Below are 24,429 nucleotides of genomic sequence, written 5' to 3' on the forward strand. Positions count from 1 at the left end.
AATTACAAGTGAATTATATCAATAGCTAAGAGTAATTCATTAATAAACTTCAAATATCATTGATTTCTAGTAGGAAAATCTAGGAGTTGTTTTAGTTTTCTTTTGGTATTCCTAAAACTTTCACATGGCATGTGCACTGTACTGAATAGGGTAGTGGACACAGAATTGGAGAGAACTGGGTTCATATTCTGTCTCAAAGTTATTATAGCTGGATGACTATGGGAAAGTTATTTCATCTCCCCTGAAATTCATTTTCCTCATCTATACATGGCATGGGCTAGTTGGCATGTAAGGGTCTGTCTAGCAGATGATCAAAATGCTTGTTGAAGAAAGTCGGATTATAGAGTATTCCTTAGTAGGTCTCTGTGTGTTGCTCTGCCTTCCCTCCCCAAATGGTACCATCTAGAGGCTAACATTCTACAGATGAATTTCTCTGAACATCCTGTTGAAATCTGGTTGTCAAAACTTGCAATGGCACAGATGGCAAAAGCACAGAAATGAGATCCATTCCACAATACTGTCTTGGTGGTGTACCCCATTATAATAACAACAGATATAATAACAATAATAATAACTCAGTAAGAGCCTTCCCTATAATGTGCATTGAGATTGTATGTGCACATGCAGGAGCATAGCAGTGGGGATGGATAATGGCAAAGAAGACTGTCGGTCAAGGTAGAGCTTAATATTGGAGACTCTGTGTACTTGAGGATGGCTATGGCAGCTGGGAACACCTGGATATTTGCTGATTGAATTAGTATCCCCTTGATAGTATGATGAAACTGCCCCCTCTGAGTCTATGAAATAAATGGGACAGCAAAGGATTGTAAGTCAACTTTACAATGAACTGTCATGCTGATCAGATTGTTAGAAGACATGAAGCAAGTGGTGTTTGTATGCACTCGCTCCCAAAGAAGACAGGCTATATGCTAGCAGCCCACCTTATGAAAATGTTTCCTTGCAGAAGGCACTGGTCACAAAAGCAGGAAAACCACAAGGGCATGAAATGGGCTGAAGATATAAAGGCTTTTACTGTCAGACAGAACGCATATAAGAGAACTAAATACAATCTTACCAGTTATAGGGAGGGACTTTGTATTACTTTTAGTCAAAGATATCTTCAGCTCCAATTTACTCCACACTGTACAGAGAATACAGGACAATAATAAGGAATAACTTCATTCCAATGCCCAGATCATATGAAATAGAAGTTGAAATCAAGGAATTACTTGAATCTGAAGAATATGAAGGCATTGAGAAAAAGTATACCAATCACACATTCCAATGGGGCTCTTAATGAAAAGCATGAAATGGTTAGCAAAAATTATGCTAATGCCTTAAACAATATTTCTTTGTTTTCATCTAATTTTAGTCTTAAATGATTTTGAAAGATAAACAGGAATACATCTAATAGAATTTATTTTTAGTTTTTTCAAAATTACAAGTTGGAACAATTTTCAATAATCATCTCCTGACATTTTGTGATCCATGTTCTCTTCCTCCTTCCAATCTCTCCCCCTTCCTCAAGGTAGCAGGTAATGTGAGGCACATTATACATGTGTTATTATACAAAGTATATTTCTAATTTTATTATGTGAAAGAAGAGACATGTTGCTTATGCTAGAGAAAAATTTGTGGAGAAAATAAAATGAAGAACTGCATGCTTCCATCTGCATTGAGATTTTGTCAGTTCCTTCTGTATCATTTTTCATCATGAGTCTCTTGGTGTTGTTCTGGAATCTTGCTTTCCTTATAATAGTTGTCATTCAAAACTGATTATCATACATTATTGTTATTATTATGTACAACAGTCTCCTGGTTCTGCTCACTTCACTTTGCATCATTTCATATAAATCTTTCCAGGTTTTTATGCAATTGTCTCATTCAACATTTCTGATGGCTGAATAGCATTCCATTATAATCATACAATCCATCATAATCTATTACAGTCATTAATAATCCATACAAACTTGTTCAGCCCTTCTCCAATTGATGGGCATATCTTTTGTTTCCAGTTTTTTTCTACTCCAAAAAACTGCTAGAAATACTTTTTTTTTACATTTAGGTCCTTCATAGAATGGAATTTCAAAAAAGCCCCATTTGAGTTTGATTATACTAATTCTATTTATAGGCCAAGTACACTACAACAGAGAAATCTCAAAAAGCTAATATCTGCCTTAACAATTATGAATGAATGTATTCTCCCACAATATTTGGAAGAGAATGGACATATTTCAGGAACTGCATATAATGGTATATGTTGTGGTTATTTGTCAGCAAGGACTATAGAAAGAAATATAGAGCTATCTGGGAGTAAGCTTAAGAGAAAAAATCAAATATCACCATGGAAGAAGTGACTTCAGAAAACTATTAAAGACTTGTAGAAGGACATTTGAAGGTTGTATCAATATAGAGCTGGATCTAATAGTAGAAAATGTGGCCTGCATATCATAAAAGCAAGAATAAGTAAGCATACAAGATGACATTCAGAAAATAAAACTTTATTAGAAATTCTTGATACTCTTAATCAATAGTTAAAAGTAAAACCAGAAAAAGTCAAAAGTTGCAGAAAGGAAAAAAACACACAGTAAAAACTTTAGTCAAAACCTATATTGGAGAGACTTAGAAAGCAACGTTGTACCTACTTTTGTTTTTGACAACTGCATTTCAATATCATTATTATTTTTAAAATCCTACATACTTTAGTTTATGAATTTAAAAACACTATTCAGAATAAGGATTCATAAGCTTCACCATGCTGCCAAGTCCCGCACTCATAAAAAAGGTTAAATCTCCATAGCAGGTCCTTTGCATGTGTTCCCCCCCGCCCCCCCATGGAAGTACCATATAATCAGATAGGCCTATCAAGATGTGGCTTGAAGGAGGGGCATAAATAAAACTCATTTATCCAAGCAAATTGAAATCAGAGAACAACACAGATGAAAATATGCCAGATAATATACAGAGAGAATGAACTCTCCTTTTGGGAGTTAGATAGTTCAATCACAAAAGAGAATGTCTTAGTTTTCACCCAAAGGAAACTCTCCAAAGTTTCTAGCATACCAAAATGGGGAAAGGGATATGACTGAGTCACTGGCTCTTCAACATGTCAGCCTCTTATTAAAGCATTTTCTCTAGCTTTAGGGATCTGGGGAGAATCTGGAATCATGTGTCTTATCTCTCTAAGTTGAGAGGTAGAAGACCAGAATCTCCTTTCTCAGACTTCCACTAACTCCAGTTCCCTTGAAGTACAGAATGTTGAATCACCAAAACATTCTGTTTTATACAGATGGACTTTGAGTCATGGATTAAACTCTGACTTAGAAGAAAGAAAAATCCTTCTAGGAAGGAGAATGTGGTAAATTTCTGGTAATATCTGTGACTGAAAGAAGTCCAACACTACAACTAACTATTTGAGGTATTGACTACTTAAGACTCTGCCCAGGGAAAATTGAAAAGATGAAAACTTGGTGAAATTGTCACTATATCTTGGAATTGGCTAAGAGTAAATGGTTTCCCTCGAAGTACTTTAGATATTTGAAGTCTTGTACTGTCTACTCCAATCTAGTCTTTTCTTCTGTGTATCAAAGAGTGGTGTTCATGTACTGTTTACTCCCACTTATTGACTTTCAATGAAAATTTCTTCTACCCAGCCATGGCATTTCTTTGACATTCTGTGAATATGGAGTAATGCAAAGAGGTTGAATTTAGAATGAAGAAGTCTTGAGTTCATGATGTTGAATGAAAAAAGCAGAAACTAGGAGAGCATTGTACACAGTAACAGCAATATTGTATAATGATAAACTGATAGACTTAGCTACTCTTAGCAATACAATTATCCAGGACAATTTTCAAGGACTTCTGACAAAGAATGCCATCCACCTCCACAGGAAGAACTGCTGAAGTCAGATGCAGATCAAAGCATAGTATCTTTCACATTTGTTAATTTACGGTTTTATTTTGAGGTTTTGGTTTTATAGGAGTATTCTCTTACAACAATGACCAATATGGCAGGATGTTTTTCATGATAATACATATATTACTTAGATCAAATTGCTGCCCATCATCAAGAGTGGGGAGGGAGATAATTTGGATGTTATACTTTTGGAAAACATAAATTGAAAATTGTTATTATGTGTAATTGGGAAAATAAAATATTTTTGAATAAAAATAAGTTTTATGTTCAGACTGAGCCTATTATCTATGCAACCTAGAGCAAGTCCCTTCAGTTCTCAAAACCTCAGTTTCCTTTTCTGTAAAATGAAGGTGATTATACTTTTACCCTCTAAAGTGAATAACTTGGTCATCTTACTCAAGTTATGTAAAATATTTTGTGGCTCTCAAGTCCCATTGAAATGTTAACTTTGATTCCTTTCACTACTTTCTTTGCTTAAAATATATATACAGTTTTGTACTTATGACTACTATATAATTTCATTGGTAATTTCATTTTGGCTCTGACACCAAAACTGCTTTGTCTCTTTTTCCAGTTGCTTTCACTTATTGTTGGTAAACCCCATGGGTGCTATTTTCACTTGCTTGCCATTTGAGTAATGAAATCTACAGGTGCTCACAAAGGCCCCCTGTGGGTACTGTGTGATTGGGTATCAGATGGAGTAATAGATGACTGATTGTTTGTTTGTGAGCTCAGAAAACGCCTGAGTTCTTAGATCGTCAATAAGAGCAGGTGCAGGCATAAACAGAGCTGAGAGATGACTTGATTAAAGCACATTGGACTCAGTGTCATGTATCATAGAATGTAAGAAAAGAAGGTACCTTAAAGGTCACCCAGTTTGACCCCTTTATTTGGCAGAGGAGGAAACTGAATTCTAGAGAGGTTGTGACTTGTTCAAGGTCACGTAGGAAATAGATGGCAGTATTCTAATTTGAACCCAGACCATACTTAGGAAATTTTATCACTATAGGAGGCCACAGTGTCCACACCAAGTTTAAGCCAAACCAGAAAAAAATAATTCACTTTAGATTTTGATTGAAGACTCCCAATGAGGTAAAATTTATGTTTTCCTGGGGTGGACTATTCTACATTAAGAAAGCTATAATTGTGCCTAAATTGCCTTTTTGAAACTACTCTCTATTGTCTTGAGCCCTAGGAATTTTTTTTTTACTTGACTATTCATATTTGTCACAAGGGTTTTTTTTTCTTTTTTTTATGTTCAGGAAGGATATGTGCAGTAGAGAAAAAATAATGCTCATTAATAAAGAAATTAGACTCTGTTTTCTCCCCTTAAAAAAATAAATCCTCTCAACAACCTGTGGGATAGGTGCTATTATTAGCAGTTCAGTTTTACAAATGAGAAATTGAGGTTCATTGAGGTTAAGTAGTAATTCTATGGTCATACAACTAGCAAGTATCTGAGTCTTAGAAATCCAACTCTGGTTTTCCTGATTCCAATGCCAGTGCATTTAAAAAATAGTTCAGCAAACACAATCACAAAAAAGCCTGAAATGATAGGTTATGTTTCATATTCATAGGCCCCCAACTCTGCTAATTAGCAGAGATTATACTTTTTCATATTGTTTCTTTTTGGTCAAGATTCATCATTATAATTTCACTTTCAATTTTTTTAACTCTTACCTTCTCTCTTAAAATCAGTACCAATACTTATTGGATCCAAGGCAGACGAGGGAAGGACGAGGCAACTGGAGTTGACTTGCTCAGGGTCATACAGCTAGGCATTATCTGAGACTAGAGTTGAACTCAGGATCTCTTATCTCAAGGCCTGATTCTATTCACTGAGACACCTAGCTGCCCCTCAGTTTTATAAAAAATATTTGAAAAATTATTATTTATTTTCAACCATTAAAAAATTGAGTTCTGAATTTTCCCCATCCCAAACTTACCTCAAAAATTGAGAAGGCAAGATATGTGATCTCAATTACATGTGTGAAATCATACAAAACATTTCAATATTAGCCATGTTGGAAAAAGAAGGCAAGAAAAATTAGAAAGTTTTAAAAAGTGCTTCCATATACATTCAGACTCTGTCAGTTATTTCTCTGGATGGCTAGCATTTTTCATCATAAGTCCTTCAGATTTTTCCTGGATAACTTTGCTAATCAGAATAGTCAAGTCATTCATAGTTGATCATCATATGATATTGTTACTGTATGTAATGCTCTTCTAGTTCTGCTCACTGCACTTTGCGTCAGTTCACACAAGTCTCAATTTTTTCTGAAACTATCTTGCTTGTTATTTCTCATAGCACAATAGTATTCTATCACAATTGTAAGCTACAACTTATTTAGCTATTTTTCAATTGATGGCCATCCCTTTGATTTTCAATTCTTTGCCATAAAAATGAGCTAATATATTTTTTGTACATACAAGTGCTTTTCATTTTTCTTTGATCCCTTTGGGGGACAGACCTCATAGTGGTATTGATGGGTCACATGGTCACAGTTTTGTAGCCCTTTTGGCATAGTTCTAAATTGTTCTCCAGGAAGGTTGGATCCATGAATAACTCCACCAACAATCCATTACTATTCCAATTTTCCACAACTCTTCCAAAATTTCTCATTTTTCTTTTCTGTCATTTTAGCCAATCTGATAGGTTTAAGGTGGTGCCTCAGAGTTGTTTTAATTTTCATTTCTCTAATAAATAGTAATTTAGAGCATTTTTGCATCACTGTAGACAACTTTGATTACTTTATCTAAAAACAAATCCTTTGACCATTTATCAAATGAATAATGACTCAGATTTCTCTAAATTTCATTTAGTTCTCTACATATTTGAGAAATGAGGGCATAATCAGAGAAACTTGCTTTAAATTTTTCTTACTTTGTTGCTTTCCTTCTAATTTTGTCAACATTAGTTCTATTTGGGCAAAACCTTTTTTAATTTAATTTTTTTTAATTTAATGTATTTGAAAATATTCATTTTACTTGCCCATTATCCTAACTGTCTTTCATTTGGTCACCAATTCTAACTTTATCGAAAGATATGATAGATATATTTTCCATGTTCCCCTAATTTGCTTATGATATCACCTTTTATGTTTAAATGGTATACTCATTGTTAATATCTTGGTAGTATATCTTGGTATAAAGTATGAGATGATGGTCTATGCCTTTTTTCCCAGAAATTTTTATAAAATAGTGAGATCTTGCCCCTAAGTTAAATCTTTGGGTTTATCAAATACAAAATTACTATGATTATTTATTACTTCATATTTTGTACTTAATCACTTCAACTTATCTAACACTCTATTTCTTCATCAGTGCTATATTGTTTTCATAACTACTGCTTCAAAGTTTGAGATCTGGTTTTGCTAGGCCACTTTCCTTCACATTTTTTTTTCAAATTGATTCTTGATATTCTTGGTCTTTTGTTCTTCCAAATGAATTTTGTTGTTGTTGGGTTTTTCTAGCTCTATAAAATGTTTTTGGCAGTTTGGTATGATGCTAAATAAGTACATTAATTTAGGTAGAGTTATCATTGTTATATTGACTCACCCTACCCATGAGCAATTAATATTTCTAAAATTACTTAGGTCTCTATTTGTGTGAGAAGTGTTTTATAACTGTCTTCATATAATTACCAGGTTTGTCTTAAGAGGTAGACTACCAAGTGTTTTCTATTGTGTGCCATTATTTTAAGTAAAATTTCTCTTCCTACTGAACTTTGTTGCTAAAAATAGAAATGCTGATGACTTATGAGTTTACTTCATATCCTGAAACTGCTGAAGTTGCTGTTTCAACTAATTTTTTATAGATTTTTAGTATTCTCGGTATACTATTATATTGTCTGCAAAGGGTAATAGTTTTGTTCCTTCATTGCCTATTCTAATTTCTTCTATTTCTTGTCTTATTCCTATAGCTAGCATTTCTAAGCCAATATTAAATAGAAATGGTGATAATGGGCATCCTTATTTAACCCCTGATTTTATTGGCAAGGATTCTAGTTTATTCCCATTTCAGATAATGCTTGTTCATGGTTTTAGATAGATATTACTTATAATTTTGAGGAAAGCTTCATATATTCCTATGTTTTTTAGAGTTTTTAAGAATAGGGATAAGTATATTTTGCCAAAAAAACATTTTCCACATCTATTGAGATAATAATAATTTTGTGTTTTATTACAGATCTGGTTAATTATTCTGATAACTATCCTTATATAGAACCAGCCCCATATTCCTGGTATAAATCCTACTGAATAAGAGTTTATAATCTTGTAATTTATTAATATGATCACCTTGCTACAATTTTATTTCAATTTTTGTATCAATATTCATTTAAGAAATTGGTCTGTAGTTTTCTTTTTCTGATTTTGCTTTTCTTGGCTTAGGTATCAGTACCATATTTGTATTATAGAAGGAATTTTATAGGATTCCTTCTTTGTTTTTTATAAATAGCTTACAAAGTTTTGGAATTAATTGTTCCTTAAATATCTGGTAATATTCACTTGTGAATACAACTGGTCCTGGTGATTTTTTCTTAGGGATCTCATTGATGGAATGTTCAATTTATTTTTCTGAGAAAGAGTTTTTTGAATGTTCCATTTCCCCTTCTTATAATTTGAGTTATTTATATTTTTGTAAATATTTATCCATTTCACTTAGACTTTTAGATTTGTTGGCATATAGTTGACCAAAGTAGCTCCTAATAAGGGCTTTAATTTCCTCTTCATTGGTGATGAATTCATCCTTTTCATTTTTTATACTGGTAATTTAGTTTTCTTCTTCCCTTTTTAAAAAATTATGTTAACTAGTGGCTTGCCTATTTTAATAGTTTTTAAATGCATTTTTACTAGTTTATTATTTGTTACTAATTGTTTTATTAGTTCAATAGTTTTATTTCAATTTTCAGGATTTCCAATTTGTTGTTTTAATTGGGGATTTTAAATTTTTCTATATTTTAACAATTGCATGTCTAATTCACTGCTCTGTTCTTTTCAATTTTCTTGATTTAAGTATTTAAAAATATAAGTACTGCTTTGGCTGCATTCCATGAATTTTGGTATGTTGTCTCATTTTTCTCATTCTCTTTAATGAAATTATTTATTGTTTCTATGATTTGTCCTGTTGCCCACTAATTATTTAGGATCAGGTTATATAGTTTCCAATTAATTTTTCATCTATATTCCCATAGTTTTAAATCTTTTTTACATTTTATTTTCATTGTCATAAAAAAACACACTTCCATATTGATTGTCATTGTAAGAGCACACACACATATATAAAATCAAGCTCTAAAATAAAACCATAAACACACTGATGTGAAAGATGATGCCAACAGTTCTTCCTCTGGAGGGAAATAGCATTTCCCCTCACGAGCTTTTCAGGATCATCCAAGATCATTGCATTGCTGAGAGAAGCCAAGTTTTCACAGATAATCATGTCCCATATTGCTATTATTATATACAATGCTCTCTGAGTTCATTTTATTTTACTCAGCATCAGTTCCTATAGAGATTTCCAGCTTTTTCTAAAATCATCTTGCTTATCATTTCTTATAGCACAATAGTATTCTATCACCAACATTACCATAGTTTGTTCAGCCATTCCCCAGTTGATGGACATCCCCTCAATCTCCAATTCTTTGCCACTACTAAAAGAACTACTATAAATATTTTTTTGCAAGTAGGTCCTTTCCCCTTTATAATCATCTATTTGGGATACAGACCTGGAACTCATATTTTTTAAATTTAATTTTTATTTCATTACAGTCTAAAAACCTCATTTAATATTCCTGCTTTTTAACATTTGGTTATGATGTTTTTATGACAACACAATGACAATATTTGTGAAGATGCTGTGAAGAGCAAAAAATGTACTTCTTTTTACCCCCATTCCATTTTCTCCAGTGGTTTTATATTATATTTCATATATGTTATATTTTTCTAAAATTCTATTCTTCTCAACTTTCTCATTTTATCATTTAAATTTGTCTAGATCTGAAATGGGAAATTTGAGGTCCCCCAGTAGTATCAAACTATATTGGAAGAAAAAGAAACTAAAAAGTAGAGTTGTAACTACTAATTTTACCTGATTCCTAATCCAGTGATTCCTATACTATATTGGGTTTTTTTCTGTTTAATTTTAAAGCTCAGTTAATATAATAAGAGCAATAACAACAATAGTAACATGTTACAAATATCACTTTATTTTCTCAACAAAATTGTGAACTAGATGCTATTATTATTCCATCTTATGTGAAAACCCAAAGGCAAGAAATTTAATGGTTTGCATAGGATTACAAAGGTAAAAAGTGTCTGAAGTAAGATTTAAACTTAGATACTTCAGTCTGGAGGTCAAGCACTCTACTCACTATATCACCTAGCTATTGAGTCAAAGTAAGAATTGAGATGAATACACAAATAGAACCTCAAGCAAGAATCATCTCTACAACAATTTTCAGTTGAAAATCTCCAGTGACAGGATCTTATTGTCAGTGAAGTGGAAAGAACATTATATTTAGAACATTATATTTATAATATAATATATTAAGTATTATTATTTGTGTGGCACTTTAAATCTCCTCATTTATACACTGAGAAGATTTGACTAGATGATTTCTAAGGTTCATAATCACTAAAGCTTTTATGATTCTGTCATCTTATGAGTCATTCCATTCCATTGTTAGTAATAATTATTAGGAACTTATTCCTTAAATTAATCATAGTTCTATTATTGTATATAATTTATATTACATTGTGATTTGTAAAGTATGTTTGACTTTCTGAAAATGTCTTTTGGAAATCTTTTTATTTTTCCAAACTAGTTTATTTATTCTTCGTACCTTAACATATGGTCAATTTTTAGAAAGGTTTTATACAATGTTAAATATAGATATCTTCAGGATTTACATTTGCTCTAGTTTATCTAATTTTTATAATATTCTGTAGATATCTTTAACTGATTTCTTGTGTATTATTCTGCTAGATTTGTTTGTCTGCCTGAACCTGAAGAGTGACAATCTCATTTATATATACAACTTCAGGGAAGGTTATTTAAGCCTTTAACAATTATTGATGTACTTTCCATGTCTTCCTAAACTTCATTGATGTTTTCTTTCATTTATTTACATGCTATGCTAATAATTTCTCAGTGTGTGTAGGTGCAATGTAACATTTCTCTCTAGTGGTGACCTCTGAATCCTATTAATCATCTTGTTCTCTGATTCTAATTCTTCTAGACAATTTTATTTTGTGATTTTTTTTTGTACTATGGCATTCAGGCATTTTGTTCATTAATTTTTAACATTCTTTTCTGGGAACCTAAAGTTTCTGAAATTATCTCTTCATTTCTAATTTTCCAGGGCAGTAGTTTTTGATAGTAATTCACATATTTTTCAAATTTTGCAGTCTTTTGATTTTAACATTTCTTGTTGTACTATTGATTTTTTGTTCTCTTTCTTCCATTATTTTTATACAATTTCTGTCATTTTCTGTAAGTTACTGTAATGATTGAATTTCCTTGCTTCTATTCTAGGCAGTTTATACCACTCTTTATTTCTTGACTTATTTTAATAGGTGATAAGATCAGAATTCTATATGGTTAGAGCTATAAAGAAACTTTTAGACTCTGTTCCAGTACCCCCTCTCCCCCAATCTTATCTATAAGGAAACTGGGACCTGAAAAGGATAAATGGTTTGCTCAAAGTCACACAGATTCAATGTCAGAGCTGGGATTTAGACTTAGGTCTTTTGACGTCAAATCTAGCACTTTTACTATACTTCCATTTTGAATGCTCTATCAATCACTCTTAGAGTTTTTGAAATCATTCTATATTTTTTTTCTGAATTTAGGATATATGGATTTTTCTAATTAGATTATAGGTTGATTTCCTCCTCCCTCAATTCCAGGCAAGCTCTGTCCCTCTTCTTAGCTCTGGGACCTGCATATAAAATTATGCTATAATTATTAAAAAGAATTATTTACAACTGTTATAAAAAGGAACAATACTGAATATATTAAATAGTTGGTATGTGCTATGTTCTTACACTTCTAGAAAGCCTAGCTATCCCTTTGTTTACAGGCAAACACCAAACTCAGAAGTTGATTGCTCAGATTAGAATTCTCCCTCCCTTTATCTGAAGGTAAATCAAAACTTTATGTTCATTTTCCTCCCTAACTCTTACACTTAACCAGTCCCATAAGGATTCCTACATTCTTCCACCCCTCTTCAAATCTCTTGGAAGATTAATGTTCTATCAATGAAAATGACTCACAAATCCATAACCTCTCACCTGGTCTCAGTTTCTTCCTCAAGGACAACTCAGTCCATTAACTCCACTGATCATCTGGATTGGATATTGAATCCCCCTCTAGGAGACCCTGTCCCCATGCATTGTTATCTACTGTTCAGTCTACTCTGTTCAATTGACATCTAAAATGCCTTCTGCTACCTATATCTGCCACTTATTCTTTATCCCACTCATGGCCAGAGAGTTTTAGGGTTAGTGTTATTCTATTAATGTAATAAAAATAGGGATAAAACCTGTACTTATTATTTGACAGACTGGGGAGGAAACTTCTTTTTCCCAGCATAGACCTTAAATTTTCTTTGCATCCTATAGACTTAGAGAGTTGCCTAGAGTATGTGAACCACAACACATGGATCATGGTCTAAGTAAGATTAAAACATAATTATGGAATACCTAATATAATAAATGACAAAATGATAAAATATACATAGTATTCAGCATGAAAATTAAGTCAGTTTGTGGCCTTCAGTTATCCTTATGTCACTTTAGTGGTCCTTATTTTTATTTGAGTTTGAGACCAGTGGTCTATAGCACTGTTGAGAGGTTATAAACGAATCAGTGACAAGCTAATATGATGTACCTGAAGTTTTCTTGAATCCAGGTGTTCTTCCAAGGCAGATTTTATCCACTACTCAGTCCTTACTGTCTTTAACATCTTTTCCTTGGATAATAGCTGCCTGGCCTAAAATTAAATGAATTTCTGTGATATGCCCTTTTTTTTTTTACCTCTTTCCTTTCTCTTTTATAAGCTCTGCATACTGTCTATATCCTATCTCATATGAGAAAGACTCCTGGCCCTGGAGTCAAGAGGCCTTGATTCTAATACTGTCTGATTTTGAACAAGTCACTTAAACTCCCTTGGCCTCAGTTTCCTTAACTGTAACATGAAGGACTTAGACAAGAAAATCTCTGAAGTCCCTTCCAATACTATATCTATGATCCTGAATGTGACTCACATGTAGCAAGGTTCTTATCAATTTCATCCCTCTTACTCCTTGTCTTCCTAGTTTCCTATTCTTTTTACCTATAAGGTTAAAGGAGGCAGATGAGGAAGAGTATTAAGTAAGTGTTCAGTGCTGGAGATTCTGATACTGAGATGGGGAGGAGACAGGGGGAGGATGGAATATTTGTCATTTAGAAGAATTTATATGGGCAGGGGAGGCTAAGTAGCATAGTGGGTAGAGCATCAGGAGTAGGGATTGGGAGGACGTGGGTTCAATTCTGATCTCAGATATTTCCTAGTTGTGTGATCTTGGGCAAGTTACTTAACTCCAAATACCTAGCTCTTGATGATCTTTTCTCTTAGAACTGATACTGACAGGATCTAGATTGTAAAAAAAATGTTCATGGGGTAATATTTTAGAAGAGATAAAACATGGCATAGGGGATAGAGAGCTGATCTTGAAGCCAATATGATCTAGAGTCAAGTCTGACCTTTGATGTAGGCTTTTCTGACCTTGGACAAATCACTGAACCTCTCAGATTACTGGTTCGGCCTCATGTGGCCCAAACCTCTGCCCAAACCAGGTTGAACTATAATGGGGAAATATTTAACAAAAAAAATAAAAAGGAAAAAATAGGTATTACATTTTAATACTATGACAATATGCAGGTTACAGAGATCTTTATGCATAGATCAGTAGTCCCTGTTTCGATTTAAGTTGGACACCATGGCTCTAGGCAACTCTTTGAGAATAGAAATTAATTTCTTTTCTTTTAAGCCTTTCTTGAACTTAAAAATAAACAAATTTATAGTGATTGTTTTCCCTTCAAATTCAGGAGACTGATATATTATTATTAAACAAAGTTGAATGAAGGCAATGTTTAACAAGCTGAAAATATTTACTTATTAGGACTATATTGGGGGGGCAGCTAGGTAGTTCAATGGATTGAAAGTCAGAAACTGAGATGGGAGGTCCTGGGTTCAAATCTGGCCTCAGACACTTCCTAGCTGTGTGACCCTGAGCAAGTCACTTAACCCCCATTGCCTAGCCCTTACTACTCTTCTGCCTTAGAACCAATACAAGAGGGAAGGTAAGGGTTAAGAAAAAAAGAACTGTATTAGGAATCTTGTAAACTATAAAATAAGGTCTAGTGAGCATGTGTATACATGGGAGAGAAAGAGCTGAACTGTACTGGTTGAGGAAGATTAAAAAATTCATAAAATTACAGATCTAGTACCTATCCTACGTTTAGGAATTTGTTACCTCTAGTTTTGTTCTTTGACTCACCTTTCCAAGTACTGCTATTTTTGAGGCATAGATGGTCTGAGGCAAATTTGACCAGAACTTTTACTCAGTCATCTTTCCAGAAATGTCGTCTTTTTTCCTTCATCTTGGTCTAGATCTGTGATTTAATGATGCAAAGAACTTTAAGTGTACAAATTCCCTACAGAGACAGAGGTCTGCAGCTCATGTGCAACTTAGAGTCTTGGGCAGTTGCCTGAGATGCTAATAAGTTAATGGACCATATACATGCTCACATAGCTAGAATGTGTCAAAGGCAAAACTTGGTCCTAGCTCTTTCTGATTCCAATGCCATGTAACTTTTGCCTTTATATTGAACTGTCTCTGTTCCCCTGTGGTACCCAAGCTGTAGTTCTATTTATTGTCTCATGCCAAGCCAAATAAGATAAATGCTTCTTTCATAGGAGTTGCCTGATTTTACTGAAGTCCCTGATGTGCAAACTACTCTCCATTGACATGGATACCTCTTTAGTGGGCCAGCAATGAACCTTAGACATTTTCTTAGTCACATGCAGCTCCATTTCTATATGAGAATATTAAAATCCACTTCATCTCACTGAATTTTTGGGAGTAATTAGGGGAGAGAGAGAGCTATATAATGCATCCCAACTTCCTCTCCTTAATAAACAATATAGAAAATCACCTCTCTTTATTGGTATTAATTTTATGGTTCCCTCCTTCTGGAAATTACAAGATTAGAAAGAAAGGATGTAGGGAGTCAATGGACTTATGGACCTTACTTTTCCCAGAACTTTTTTATTTGGATTTCGATCACTGCATTCTTAAAGTATTTCCTAACCCTGGGTCCTAGAGACAAACATCTTGGAGGGTTAGGGAGGAGAGAGAAAATTTATCCTTTGAGAGCCTGGGAGATGTGAGGGAGGAAACATTGAGCCCCAGAAAAACAAGGGATTCAGACATAAGAAGAAATGGTAGCAGAGTGATACACTGTCTTCTTTCCCATGAGACATTATCAGTAACTTTGTAGTGTGGAAAGGAAGATGAGAGCAAGTTCTGGACTTTCTGCCACTGAGTTGGAACAAACAGCACTTGTAGTGTTGGAGAAAAGATATTGACAAGACTGACAGTTTGTGGGGGAAGGGGCAACTGAGAGTAGCAGTTGGTATTGTGAGGAGCATTTCCTTCCTGGCCCTGGAACTGGAAGGAGCTTTTTTCTCTCGCTCTGGATAGAAGCGCCTCTATTCTTGAATTTCCCAACTGCTCTACCTGGATCCCTGTGATCATGTTCATCAGACAAAAGGACTTAAGGGAAGAAGTTTGGAGTGTAAGGCCAGTCTTTAGGGTTGTCAGCCTGAAGAGAAAGGCCCACCTGCTCTGAAGGTCAGAACTTTTTTCCTCTTGCTGTCTGCTGCTAAAGACTTTGAACTTAAGAAAGCTAGATTAGCATAGACAGGAACAACAGAAATCCTCTACGAGCCTGTGAGGCCTGGCCTCAGCTCAAAAGCTGAGAGAGACTCTAACCTCATCTAGGGAAATCCCTCTTCTCTCTTCCCTGATACCTCCCCAATCGAAACTTTTTATTAAAATTTATGTTTATTTGAATTTCACAGTCAGATAAGAGATCAATCATTTCAGGGGACATAGAGGAGCCGAACCCCAGGACAATCTGTCAACTATAAACTGTCCTGCTGGGCAACCAAGTCTGGGGGGAGGCTTGTCCCTCAGGAGAGACCGTGCTTACCTGCTCTGGGGTATCTGTAACATCATTCTATAGAGAAGGTGTCCCATCAGGCTATCATAAGTGGGCCATTTCTTGGGAACCCTATTTAAAAAAAAAATAGTCTCTTGGCAGGGGGCATCTCTCTCCTTTTACCACACTGGCAGTTATATCCCCTCTCTCCCTTCAAATCCTCTCTTCCCTGTTACAAAACCTTCAACCAACTCATTTTCCCCTATAAATATTACATTAGGCATCTTGAAGGGTTCATGTAGGCATCTTGAAGGAAGGCATCTGTGATCCTTCTTGATAGTTCCTTAGAGGTAGTGGAAGAAGGCTGGAGAGGGTCTTACCTCTTACAGGAACTATGAAGTCTTAATCCTCCACTTATAATGGATATATCTGTTTGCTGATAAAAAATATCCTGTAAGAATTAAGCCTTCTGACTTTAATGTCACCAGTGTGGAAAAAGCCTGCCTGAACAAGTTAAAAAGGATTATGGTTGATATCAGAAAGAATAATAATGATAACTACCTATTTCTATAGCACTTTTAGGGTTACAAAGCATTTTCCTAACAAAAGTCTTAGAAATGAGGTTCACAATAATTCTTAACTCCATTTGGCCAATGAGGACAACTGAGGCTCTGAGAACCTTGATCAGAAGCTGAAAACTAGAAAGCATCAGATCTAGGCCTTGAATATATAAATCAACCAACGAGCAAATAAAACAATCCCACCCATCAAGGGGTTTTTGTTAAAATAGGGAAGACAACAAGTCCTTATGTGTTTATAGAAAAACAAACAAATACAAAGTGAAGAAGGAGATAGAGAATAGAAAATAGATCTGTGATTTATTGGTGTAGGGAACTCCCCAGTGAGGAAATTTCCTCCCCTTGTTTGCTACCTTTTCTTTAACTTCAAGCCTTAGTGGCCTAGAATTTGAAGAACAGACAGAAGACCAGTTTGGTTGCATCCTAAAGTGCAGAAGGTAAGGCAATATCCATTGAAAATTGAAGATAGATTGGGGGATAGATTGCAAAGGATCTTAGAAGTTAAACAGATTGTAAGTTTTATTCTAGAGGGAAAGATGGACATTCTAGAGTTGATTGACTAGGGAGTGACATGGTCAGAGAAGTGCTTAAAGAAAATTAATTTGACAGGAATGTGGCAGATGGGCAAGAGTGATAAAAAGATTCGAGGCAGGGAGGCTTATTCAGAGGCTGTTGTAATAGTCTAGTTGAGAGGTGATGAAGACATGAACTAAAGTGGCAGTTATGTGAGTCAAGAGAAAGGTCTGATTAGAGTTATGTCTTGGTAGTAGAATCATCTTTTTCCCCCACCAAATGATTACCCTTTTGGGAGATTGGAGATTTAGGAATTGAAGGTAATCCTGGGATTATGAACTTTAATGGCTGGAAGGATGGTGGGACCTCTGACAGAAAGAAGGAATGAGAGAGATAGAGAAGAAGAGAAAGAGACAGACTGATAGATACTAGGGGGATGAGGAGAGAGTTTAGGTAAATTGGTGGGAAGAATCTCTGGGACATTGAAAAATTCAATAGACTTTGATGATGTGAGACTAAACTCCTGGGAAAGACTGTGACTGCATATATAGATTTGTTAGTCATCTATGTAGAGATGACAGCTAAACCCATGAGAAATGATGTAGTTACAGAGAAGAATGAGTATAATAGAGGAGGAGTGACAGATAAACAAAGACAGAAAGACACTGGGACAGAGACACATACACATAGAATGGGGGGGGGGGGGGAAGAGCCTGTACATATAGTTAGGGGAGACAATATGAATAATAAGCCAAAAAGCAAAACAAAACCTGAGAATGAATAGTCAGAGAGGTAGGAAGATGACCAGGAGAGAATGCTATCATGAAAAAAATAGAGGAAAAAGAATTAAGGAAGAAAGGGTTGTCAACAGTGTCAAATGTAGCAGATGGGTTGAGACAGTAAAGGACTGAGGAAAATCATTGGGTGTGGCAATTAAGAAATCATTGGTAACTTTAGAAAAAGCAGTCTTTTAAATTTTTTCTTTTTTCTCAGATCATAAGTTGATATTGTTTCTAATATTCATTTTCTGATATTTTACAAACTATATTTTCTCTCCTCAAGAAAGCAGGTAATATGACATAGATTGTACATATATAATCACATAATATACATTTCCATGTTAATCATGTGAAACAATACACATATAGCTTAAACTAGAGAAAAAATCATAGAAGAAATAAAACGAAGAATGGCATGTTTCAATCTACATTTGGGCTTCTGTGGAAATGGATATCCTTTTTCAATATGAGTTCTTTGGAATTGTCCTGGGTCCTTGCCTTATTTGCTGATGGTTTGTTAGATGTTATTTATCATTTTGAGGAATGTTCCATTTATTCCTATGCTCTGTAGTGCTTTTAATAGGAATGGGTGCTGTGTTTTATCAAAAGCTTTTTCTGTATTTATTGAAAGGATCATATTATTTCTGTTGGTATTGTTATTGATATGGTCAATTATGCTGATAGTTTCCCTAATATTGAACCATCCCTGCATTCCTAGTATAAAACTCACCTTGTCATAGGGTATGATTCTTGTGATATATTGTTATGATCTGCTTGCTAGTATTTCATTTAAGGTTTTGGCATCAATATTCATAAAGGAAATTGGTCTATAGTTTTCTTTTTGTTCTTCTTGGTTTAGGTATCAACATGATATTTGTGCCATAAAAGGAATTTGCTAGGGTTACTTCCTGAGCTATTTTTCCAAATAGTTTATTGGAATTAATTAAATGTTTGATAGAATCTACTTGTGAAACCATCTGGCCCTGAGGCCAGATGAGATTATTTAAATATTCAATTTCATTTTCCATTAATATAGGCAATTAATATTTCTTTAAATACTCATCAATTTCACTTAGATTATTAGATTTATTGGCACATAATTAGGCAAAATAACTTTTATTAATTGCTTTTATATTTTCCTTATTTGGTTGTAATTTCATCCATTTTATTTTTAATAATAGTAATTTATTTTATTTTTTTTCATAAAACCAGCTTCATGTCTTATTTATAAGTTCAATGGTTTTCTTTTAATTTTATTAATGTCTCCTTTGGTTTTCAGGATTTTTAATTTGGTATTTAATTAGTGGTTTTTAAATGGTTCTTTTTCTAGTTTCCTAGTTTTATACTCAATTCATTGGTCTCCTCTTTCTCTAATTTATTGATTTAAGCATTTAGAGATATAAATTTCCCCTTAAGTACTGCTTTGGCTGTATACTTAACATTTTGGCATGTTGTCTCCCTGTTTTCATTCTTTTTAATGACATTTTTATTGTTTCTATGAGTTGTTCTTTGAGCACACATTCTTTAAGACAAGGTTATTCCATTTCAAATTAATTTTTGTTTTTTCTTTTCTCTAACCCTTTGTTCAGTATAATTTTTGTAGCATTATGGTCTGAAAAGGATGCATTTAATATTTCTGCCTTTTTGAATTTAATTGTGAGGATTTTATGTCCTATTATATGACAAATTTTTGAAGGTGCCATGTACTGCTGAGAAAACGGGTATATTCCTTTCTGTTGCCATTCAATATTCTCCACACATCTATCAAGTCTGTTTTCTTGTGTTTTTTTTCTTTTATTTTTGTTCTCATGTGAAACATACTTCCACATTGCTCCTGGTTGTAAGAGCAAACTCATACATAACCAAAACCAAGAAATAAAACCATAAATACACTGATGTGAAAGACAACAGTTCTTTTTTCTGGAGGTAGATAACATTTTTCATCATAAGTACTTCAGGATTGTCCCAAATAAGTGCATTGCAGAAAGTAGCCAAGTTTTCACAGATAATTATCATGCAATATTGCTATTATTGTGTACAATATTCTCTCAGTTTTGCTTATTTCATTATGCATCAGTTCCTGCAGCTCTTTCAAGCACTTATTTCGAGTTTTTTTTTAAATCATCTTGCTTATCATTTTTCTATAGCACAATAGTATTCTATCAACAACATGTACCACAGTTTGTTCAGCAATTTCCAATTAATGGACATCCCCTCAATTTCCAACTCTTTGACACAACAAAAAGAGCTGCTATAAATATTTTTGTACAAGAAGGTCCTTTCCCCTTTTTTATAATCTCTTTGGGATAGACTCAGCAGTGGTCTCACTGGATCAAAGGTATGCAGTTTTATAGCCCTTTGGACATAGTTCCAAATTTCCTTCCGCAATGTTTGGGTCAGTTCACAACTCCATCATATCCTAATTTTGCCACATTCCCTCCAACATTTACCACTTTCCTTTACTGCCATATTGACCATTATGATAGCTGTGAATGTTGTTCTAATTTGCATTTCTCTAATCAAGAGCGATTGAAAACATTTTTTAATATGATTATTGATAGCTTTGATTTCTTTATATGAAAATTGCTTGGTCATATCCTTTTACCCTTCATCAATTGGGGAATGGTTTGTATTCATGAATATTTGACTTAGTTCTCCATAAATTTGAGAAATTAGACCTTTATCAGGGACATTGTGTATAAAAATTTTTTCCCAGTTTGTTGTTTCCTTTATAATCTTGTTTACATTGGTTTTGTTTGTACAAAGTCTTTTAAATTTAATTTAATCAAAATTGTTAATTTAACATCTTAAAATAGTCTCTATCTCATGTTTGGTCATAAATTCTTCCCTTCTCCAAAGATCTGACAGGTATACTATTCTGTGTTCCTCTAATTTTGCTATGGCGTCACTCTTTATATCTAAATCATATATCCATTTTGATCTTAATTTGGTATAGAGTATGAAATATTGGTCTATACCTATGTTCTGCCATACTCTTTTCCAATTTTAACAGTAGTTTTTGTTAGATAGTGAGTTCATATTCTAAAAATTGGGATCTTTGGGATCATCAAACACTAGATTGTTAAGGTCATTAGCTCCTGTATATTGTATATGTAATCTACCCCCATTGAGCTATCATTCTATTTCTTAGCCAGTATCAGATTTTTTTTTGATAGTTGCTGCTGTATAAATGAAAATCTGTTATCCTAAAAAAAGTACTACATTTCCCAGGAGTCCAGTGACTTCCTGACATTACATACTTCCTGTAGATAGGGGATATTAGGCGGGGACAAGGAAGATTCCAGCTCTTTATTTCCTATCCCTTTGTTGTCGCCAGAAATGTAAAAGTTAAAATTAAATCTCAATAAAAATATTCTATTTCAAGAGATTTATTAATGATCATTAGAAATCAAGGAATAAAGAAGATAAAAAATAAAGATCACATGCCCATGGATTATCAGCCAGTTCAAATATGCACCTTTTCACCACCAAGCTACAGCCCAAGCCTCAGTGGCTTTTGTTGTTAAAGTGCATTTAAAAGAGATTATTTCTCGCTTTGGCCTGCCAGCACATATTGATTCAGATAGGGGAAGAAATTTTACTGATTCTGTTCTAAATGAGATATATTCTTGCTTGGGGATAACCCCCAAATTTCATGTGTCAAATATCATCCCCAGAGCTCAGGCCAAGTTGAAAGAATGAACAGAGAACTAAAAACTATGATTGGCAAATTACACACTGAGACATTTTAAAAGGCCTGAAATTCTCCCTCTAGCCCTATTTTATCTTAGAAGTAGGCCCAGAGGAGACCTACACATTTCACCATTTGAGATGCTTTTTGGACATCCACCTATACAGGCTAAACCTTTCTATCCTGCATATGCATCACTATTAGGGGAAGATAATACTATTGCTTCCTATATACAGGAATTGTAGCATAAACTGAGTGAACTCCATGATTCTGGAGTTTCAGAACAAGCTGGACCACTAGACTTTTCACTTCATGATCTGATCCCAGGAGAAAAGGTATATATAAAGACTTTCCAGTGCACTGGAGCAACTCAGCCTTCCAAATATTGTTAACTACTCCAACATCTATAAAGATTAGAGAGAAGGACTCTTGGATTCATTGCTCACATGTAAAGAAAACAACATTTTTTGAGACTGACAGACTGTATCCTATCACATATTTTGGAGATAATAACCCATAGACAAGTGGATACTGTTTTGGGGGACACATTGAATTCCTAAATCTTTTTTCCTTACTTTTATTATTGCTTTTCTTTCATTTGATTAGGATATTTGATTTTTTTTCATTTCTTGTACTTAAGGTACATGCAATCATTTTTTTTTATTTTGCAGTAATATGAGTTTAAAATACATTTGCTATAATGTAAATGCTTACCCAAAAAGCTTTAGACATAAAAATAATGCAATTGATTGTTTAAAAATTTATGGGAACTTCCGGGTAATCATGGCTGCAATCTAGACGTCACTCTCTTCCTGTCCCCGGCACTGAACAAAATAGACTACATCAAAGGAGCATAAAAATCACCTTTGGAGGAACAGAAGGACTCCCCAGTACCCCACATAGGCGAAGGTACGTGGGGTTTGAACATTTCCACAATATAATAAGAAGGAGGACAAGCTTGCACAGAAACGTGAACTGAGCCTCCCTTCCCCCACACACACCTCCCCCACCAAACCAGAGTGAGCTACCGGAGCGCTCACTGGGATAGCAAGTGAGTGGGGAACGTCTCTGTCTGGGGGGGTGGGGCACTCCAGGGTCCTTGGGATCTGGGGACTGCCAGGAAAAAACATCTCAGGGTAGTTTCACGGGAGAATCCTGCACTGAGCAGAGAGGGCCCAGGGAGCCTTACTCGGGGCGGTTGTGCTGAGCTTCTGGGTGGAGCTAAACACCAGGGGCGGACCACGCGCTGATTATCTGGGTGGAGCTGAACACCTGGGCAGCTTGGCTGTGATCAGGGGCCCAGCTCTCTAAGAAACCTCAGAGGCTGGGAAGAACTAGTCTGAGGCAACCTAAATTCACAGAAAACCCGCCCATATCACCCAGACCCCAGACCAAAAAGGAAAGGGGAATAAAACCACCAAAGGGATGGCTCACATGGCCCAAAATCAAGCCTCCAGGAAGAAAGGGAAAAAGGTGACTATTGAAAACTTTTATGGTGGAAGAACCCAAGGAAAAGAAGAGAATGAGGATGAAATCCAAAAAAAATCAGAACATGCCTCCAAAAATGGAAACTATCACAAGCTCTGGAAGATCTCAAACTGGAACTTACCCAAAAGATAGAAACCTGGAAAGAAAAATGGGAGAAAGAGGTCAGCAGTCTGACAGATAAGACTGGTCAATTGGAAAAAGAGCTGGGAACATCCAATAGAAGGGCAGACAAAGCTGAAAAGCAAAACCAGTCCCTAACGACCAGAATTAAGCAACTCGAAGAAAGTGAGATCATAAAACAGCAAGAATCAATAAAGCAAAGCCAAATAATTAATGAATTAGAAGAAAACATAAAATATCTCACTGAAAAGGTCACAGACTTGGAAAACAGAGGAAGAAGAGATAACCTCTGAATTATCAGTCTCTCAGGAAAAAAACAGAGATAAACAATAAATTCAATGTTATTCTACAGGAGATTATAAAAGAAAATTGCCCACATGTTCTGGAGCAAGGGGGCAAAATAGAAATAGAAAGGGTTCATAGATCACCCTCTATACTAAATCCCCAAAAGACAACACCTAGGAATGTAATTGCCAAATTCAAGAACTTCCAAGAAAAGAAGAAAATCCTACAAGAAGCCAAGAAGAGGAGCTTCAGATATAAGGGGGCTCCCATAAGGATCACACAGGACTTACAGGCTAACACACTAAGAGACAGCAAAGCATGGAACACGATATTTAGAAAGGCAAGAGAGCTGGGTCTCCAACCAAGAATCAACTACCCAGCAAAACTGACTATATACTTCCAGGGGAAAGTATGGGCATTCAACAAAATAGAAGATTTCCAAGCATTTGCTAAGAAAAGACCAGAATTTAGTGGAAAATTTGATATCCAAGCACAGAAAGCAAGAGAAACATGAAAAGGAAAATATGAAAGAAAGGGAAAAGGAGATAAATCTTATCTTTTTCTTTAAGTCAAACTCTCTTCTATAGGGACTACATTTACATCAAATTATATATATATATTAATATGTGGGGAAAATGTTTTGTGTAACTCTCAAAAATTGTATGCATCATAAGAGTAGTTAAAAGAAATATGCATAGGGAAAGATTGGGGCATTAAGAAGATTTGGGGAAAGTGGGGGCAAAGAAAGGAAAAGGGAGGGGGGGACCATCGATAACACTAAGATTTATTTCAAGAAATAGGGGGGGGAATTAATAGAATAATCTTTCCCATATAAAGATACATATGGAAA

The sequence above is a fragment of the Monodelphis domestica genome, chromosome 7 (genome assembly GCF_027887165.1).
Source record: "Monodelphis domestica isolate mMonDom1 chromosome 7, mMonDom1.pri, whole genome shotgun sequence".
Classification (NCBI taxonomy): domain Eukaryota; kingdom Metazoa; phylum Chordata; class Mammalia; order Didelphimorphia; family Didelphidae; genus Monodelphis; species Monodelphis domestica.